This window comes from Nicotiana tabacum, chromosome 23 (genome assembly GCF_000715075.1).
Source record: "Nicotiana tabacum cultivar K326 chromosome 23, ASM71507v2, whole genome shotgun sequence".
NCBI lineage: Eukaryota > Viridiplantae > Streptophyta > Magnoliopsida > Solanales > Solanaceae > Nicotiana > Nicotiana tabacum.
In genome coordinates, this window is record NC_134102.1 from 64176968 (window position 1) to 64183428 (window position 6461).

The window sequence follows — 6461 nt, forward strand, 5'->3', positions numbered from 1 at the left end:
CGAGGCCGGGTATGGAGTGATGTGTGATGTGAGGTTACCGCTGTGGCCGGGTACGACCGAGTCCTCTATGAGCCCGGGTATGGAGCGATATAATGTGCCCCAAAGAGCGGCTGAAGATATGTGTGTATGTATATTCTTTTTCTACTATATATAAGTGATCAAGATCGGACGGACACTGCAGTAAACAATTGAACCAAAAGCAATGAAAATTATACTCTACCCTTGGCATATCCTTTATTTTTTCTCATGTACTTGCTTATATCATTGCTGGTTGCATCTTTTTGCTCTACTCCTATAACCACGTGGAGCTGTATTTCAAAATGCAGTCCTTTAATTTTTCTCCTTTAAGCGACACGTGTTTAACATTTTTAATTTCTGTAGGACATCTAGCTTCCTCTTCACTTCTACTTCCGGTTCTTCTTCTTCCTTCTTCAATGTATTCTTCTTTGACTCTTTCTATTCTACTATTGAAGAAATTTTATTTCTGTGTCTTTGTCACTCACTTTACATCTTTTTATTTTTCTCTATTACTAATTCTTATATCTTTTAATCAGAACAATACTGACTTCCTCTGCAAAAAAATTGTTGCATGCTATCTCTCCTAAATTAGTCAAGGCTTCTGGATGGTTCTTACTGAAGACCAAAGATGCTATGGTGATGCTCAACTATTTTCAGTTCACTAGATCTTCATCTTTCATATTGTTTTCCTTTTAATCCGTAGTTGTTTGGAATTATTTTTTTCAATGCTGATTCATATTTTCGGCATATTTCTATATGTTTTCTCTGTTTTCTCCATGTATCCACTCCTCTTCCCAAAAGCTTAAATTTTTCTTCTGTTTCCCTATCTGGGTGTCTTTGTATTTGTTTGGTTTTTGCTTTTTTATTTTGTTTCTTATGAGTTAATGCTGAATTGATCTTATGTGTATATTTGTTATGGTATCTAGGTATTTATTTCTATAAACCTCAAAAGAGATACTTTGTTGAGCACTGATAAAATAGATTCATCTTTATTAGATTTTTGATATAGAAATCGAGTTTCCCATTCTGGGTATCATCAAAATCCAGTAAAGCTGAAAAGCAGTTTTCTGTTTCCCGATCTGCAGTTTGAATTATTGGACAAAATATTACATTCGTTAACTATGTTCTATTTTTTCCTAATTTGATTGTAAGAGTTAAGTTTACTTTTTTGCAATTCTCAAAAAATCTATATCAGCAGTAAAAATGATTCTTTAGGAAGTATCCAAATAATTTTGTTGTTCTTTTTTGTGAGAGAGAAATTAGGATTTCATTTAATTCTCTTCATAACTGAGAAAACTATGTTTGAATTAGTAATCCTTATGATTGACATGATTTGTTCGATTAATTCAATTTATAATAAGAGCAATATTGTGTCAATAAAAATGAAGAATAAGCTAGCTTTTGAGGAGCTATAGTCTACAACAAAGATTAAGGTGATCATTTTTAAGGTTTTACCTATTTGGTTTTGATATACTTTATGATATGAATATATTTCTTAATTTTAAATTTTTTGGTATACAGGTACTGCATTTTTGTTCATTCCCACGTTGTATCTTTGTTTTATGAGATGAAAAAGTAGCCTCTTTTTCTTTTCTTAGCTTTCTGCATCTAGGTGTTGCAGCTTTGTAATTGCTCTTTATCAAGTTGTGACCCTCTTTTGGAGTATATTCTCCGAAAAGAAAAAATGACAGAATTTTACTTCCCTGTATTTTTCTATAAGCAGATCAAATTGGCAGTTCTATTGTCGTTCTTTGAAATATGCAGCTTTACTTCTAATCTAAGCTCTCTCATAGTCCTAAATGTTCTTTTTCTACTTAACAATTTTAGCTTTTATAAAGTTTTTCTTTTCAGTTGTTAAAATGACTTGATATGGTTTTCGGTTCCCCCCTTCTCTCTTTCTCCATCCTGCATTTACATCCTCAACCAAAAGCATTTTAGGATTCCATACAAACACTTTGTGTCACTTACCTATTTTGGCTCTTGAAGTTCACTTGGACTTGCTAATAAAGTGAAAAGAATATATATTACATTACGATATAGGCACCTGAAATTGTAAAAGAATGTGAGTTGTGGAAATTAAAGATGATGTGTTTACAAATATAACTACGATATAGCTACGTTAGGAATACAGAAATGCAGGACGCATAGCGTGTCAACTTTATGACTACTTCTCTTACGCCTTATTTATATTCTCTCGAAGAGGGAGAGAATCAATACTTCATTTAGAACTTAGTAAACTATGATATGACTGTTGTTGATCTCTTTGGCAGTTTGAAATTGCCCCTTCTCACATTGGAGATGATCCACCACTTCTTGAAAACTATGGATCAAAGATGAGTATGACATTGGTAACCTGAAGCCGAATGCCAGTTTAGGAGTATGTTTCGCTGCTACTTTTCACAAGGTGCAATCTCACAATTTTTTCACTGATATGGTCTCAGGAAAGGTAAGACTGGTATTAAGTATAATAAATAAATTAGTTTGCCAAATATTATTATGGATGAATGATTCAAAGTCTATTGCGCATCCTATGTTTGACTATGCATTCTGGTTATTTGAGATAGTAACTTTACTGCTTCTTTAGATTTAGCACTTTGAAGCAAAATCTCTCTACTTTGAAAGGTTAAGAAACAAGAAATTTCTTCAAAGTTAGATCCCAATATTGGACATGAATAACTTTTAAGCAATCTTAAGCCACATTATAATAACCAAAATTATTTTTGTTGGTGCCTTAGTAAGTGAAACTACCACAGATTTGGTTGGATAGAGTTGTATGTCCACTTTTGTCTTTACGTCTATTTGAAAATAGTGTTAATCAAAGAACTGTCTGTCTAAGTTATTCTGCAGCTTAGACAGTGTGGAGCATGGATTTCTGGTTCAGCAGCATATAGTTTGATGCCCATACACCACTTATGGGATTACACTGAGTTTGTTGTTTTTGTTATTAAATAGTTTGATGGTCAAGCTAATCTTTACCTATCGACTGTTAATGATTGTTAGTCATATGACTTTCCTCCAATTTGGTTTGTCAACCTTTTAATTAATTCTATGCTACTACGATTCCGAGAGCAAAATGAAGATGTGGATAGTAATAGGAGTAAGAAAAACTCAAGCCAAATGGAGGGAACTCTTTCAACTCCCATGCCATATGTTAAAGTGTTTAGAGAAAGTGGGTTGGTCAGTGTTGTGTGTTTAACTTGCCAATGTGCTTTGTTGTTACAAGATTGCCAGGTGGCTTCACATTGGAAAGATTTCTAATGGCAGTCAGCTTCACATTGGAAAGATTTCTAATGGCAGTCAGAGGTGAAGTCCTCTTTTACGTACTAGATGGCAAATTATCATAACTGAGATATAGAATGTGTTAAGAGTTTCATTAAAATGTATGTACCTTTATACATCAGGGAGATGTCACGAGGAAATATTATGAGGTGGATGCAAAATTGTAGTTTCGGTGAATATAAATAATAGCTCTTTCATACCTGAAGTGTTGCGATTTTACATATTCAAACCACTTATGCGCATTTGCAGTTCATGGTATATTTTGGCTTTTCACTAATTTTGCCAACTGAGACTTTCTTTTATTGTCGCTCCTTAGTATCTATAGTACTCTCCATATAATGTGACTTCTTTGTAATCATTTTATTTGTATTAGACACATCCAGACAGAGAGATCAAGGATGCAGCTACGAAGAGTGTGGCTTTATGTTTATATTGAGGTTAAAATTGTCTTGATGGCAGTTTTCATTGGAAGTTTTCTGTTAGACTGTATAAAAATTAGGGGAGTTGATAACTTTAAATAATATGACGCCATAGATATGTAGGTAAAACCATATGTCCTGTAGTATCTGTTTTTAGTGTTAAGCGATAATTTATAGATGTAAAGCTGTATACGGGTAGAACCGAGTTCTACGCTTGATCAAGGCATCTGGAACAATAGGTCAAGGCTCGGCACCTACATAAGAGATCAAAGTTACAGATGCAACTGAGCTCGATATCAAGGATCGGAGTTCGAACAAAACCATTAGATCTGCCCTCGAGCTTATCAGGGGCACGACCGACCCCGCTTCTAACGGCCTCGAAGAAAAGCTTTACCCACTCACACGATAAGTATCTTTGATTCTTGTCATTGATCAATCATTATGGCGGAAATTACGGGATTAAGTCAAAAAGGGAGTCAGCAGTCTACATAATTTCTTATAAAATAATGTCTTAAATGTTTCATCTACCTGTATATATAAAGGGAATGGAGTAATTCATTAAACACGTGGTAACATACTTAAAAGAACAACATATTATCTTTTTCAGCTTTGTTCGTATTGTTTTGGCTTCAATAATATTCCGGTAATATCTCTCCTAAATTCGAAGGAAGTTAATCCTATGAGGCTTAAGTTATTCAATCTGCATGGTTTGTATTTTTTTTTCATGTATTCTTCAATATTAAACTTGATTTCCCGCTTCGTATCAAATTGGATCACGTATCCTTAAAATCGCGTATAAATTCAGTTGTTATCCGATTTTGGGGGTAAACAATTTGGCGCCCACCGTGGGGCTAAGGATAATAGTGGTTATTTGATACAAATTTTCATAACACACACTACTTTACACTTGCTCTTTGAAGTATCTTTGATTTCGGGCAAAAAATGACAAACTCTCAAATAGTACCTCTACATATCGACAATGAGGCCGGTCATCAAGGTGAGAATAACAACATGGCGCCCGCTAATGCGGGGCCGCCCGTTGATGTCGTTGGAATTCAGACTGAGGATCCAATTGATATAAATTCACATGTGGCCATCGACGCGAACTTGCTTACCGACCCTGAAAATATCGTCCGTGGTGGAACTCGACATGCAGTTCAAAACACCCAAAATATTGGAGAAGATGGGATCAGCCTGCGTATGATCTTCGAAATGCTGCAAGCTCAACAAGTTGCGATAGCTCAGCTACAGAGCCAAACTCAGGCACCGAGCAGGGTTGAACCCGATCCGCCCTAAGAAGTCACCCGCAGAACGGAACCGGCCGTGGAAAGATCGAATGAACAAGAATCGGGGATTAACCCCGAAATTATAAAAATGTTCGAGGAGCTGACAAAGCGGATAGAGTCAGGGGAAAAGAGGATCCAAGCAAACAATAAAATGGTTGAAACCTATAATTTCAGGGTAGATCAAATCCCAGGAGCAGAAGGGACTGGATTCCAAGAAGTTCGTGCAAAAACCTTTTCCCCCAAGTGCGGCCCCAAAATCGATCCCCAAAAAATTTCATATGCCCAAAATACCTAAGTACAACGGAACGACCGATCCAAACGAGCATGTAACCTCTTACATATGTGCCATCAAAGGGAACGACTTAGAAGACGACGAAATCGAATCTGAAAAAATTTGGGGAGACCCTGTCGCAGAGAGTCATGATATGGTATCACAACTTACCTCCTAATTCTATTGACTCATTTGCTATGCTTGCAGACTTTTTCGTAAAAGCACTTCCCGGTGCCATCAAAGTCGAAACAAAGAAATCAGACCTTTTCAAAGTCAAACAGAAGGAGAATGAGATGCTCAGGGAGTTCGTGTGCCGTTTTCAAATGGAACGAATGGATCTACCGCCGGTCGCTGATGATTGGGCTGTTAAGGCTTTCACTCAGGGACTCAATATTCAAAGCTCGGTGGCTTCGCAACAATTAAAGCAAAGCCTGATAGAATACCTTACCGTTACCTGGACCGATGTACACAATCGGTATCAATCGAAAATCAGAGTCGAAGATGATCAATTCGGGGCACCAAGCAATCGGGGGCTCATGACCAAAAATGGCTTCGATAGGTCCCTCGGGCCTAAAGAAGCACCGAGGCTATCAGAATACAACTTTAATATCGATGTTGCCGCCATCGTATCAGCTATCGGGCGCATCAGTGATACCAAATGGCCTCGACCTCTAAATCTGATCGAGCTCAAAGGGACCCTAACCAGATGTGCAAATATCATGGCACTCACGGTTATAGAACGAAAGATTGTCGACATCTGAGAAAAGAAGTTGCCCGTTCATTCAACAATGGGCACCTTCAAGAATTCTTGAGCGACTGAGCCAAGAACCACTTTAGAAACAGGGATTCTAACAAACGGACAGGACAAGAGGATACCGAACCTCAACACATCATAAATATGATCATCTGTGGAGTCGACATCCTACAAGGGCCAATGTTGAAACGCACCAGAATCTCCGTTACCAGGGAGAAACGAACTCGAGACTACATACCTGAAGGAGCCTTATCCTTCAGCGACGAGGATGCAAAAGGGATCATACAACCTCACAATGATGCACTGGTAATATTTGTACTCGTAAATAAAACAAGAATCAAACGTGTGTTAATTGATCCAGGTAGCTCGGCCAACATTATTCGATCGAAGGTCGTAGAATAGCTCGGTCTGCAAGACAGGATCGTGCCAACAGT

At 37.3% G+C, this 6461-nt stretch overlaps 1 long non-coding RNA gene across 2 annotated transcripts; it reads left to right on the forward strand.

Annotated features, from left to right (window-relative positions):
* Positions 1–281: 281 nt before the first annotated feature.
* LOC107797912 (uncharacterized) lies at positions 282–3574 on the forward strand. Of its 2 annotated transcripts, XR_012705972.1 has the most exons (3): positions 282–436; positions 555–654; positions 2289–3574. It is a non-coding gene; the product is annotated as an uncharacterized LOC107797912 (long non-coding RNA). The 2 variants fall into 2 exon arrangements; XR_012705971.1 differs by lacking the exon at positions 282–436 and having other exon boundaries at positions 443–654.
* The last annotated feature ends 2887 nt before the right edge of the window (positions 3575–6461 follow it).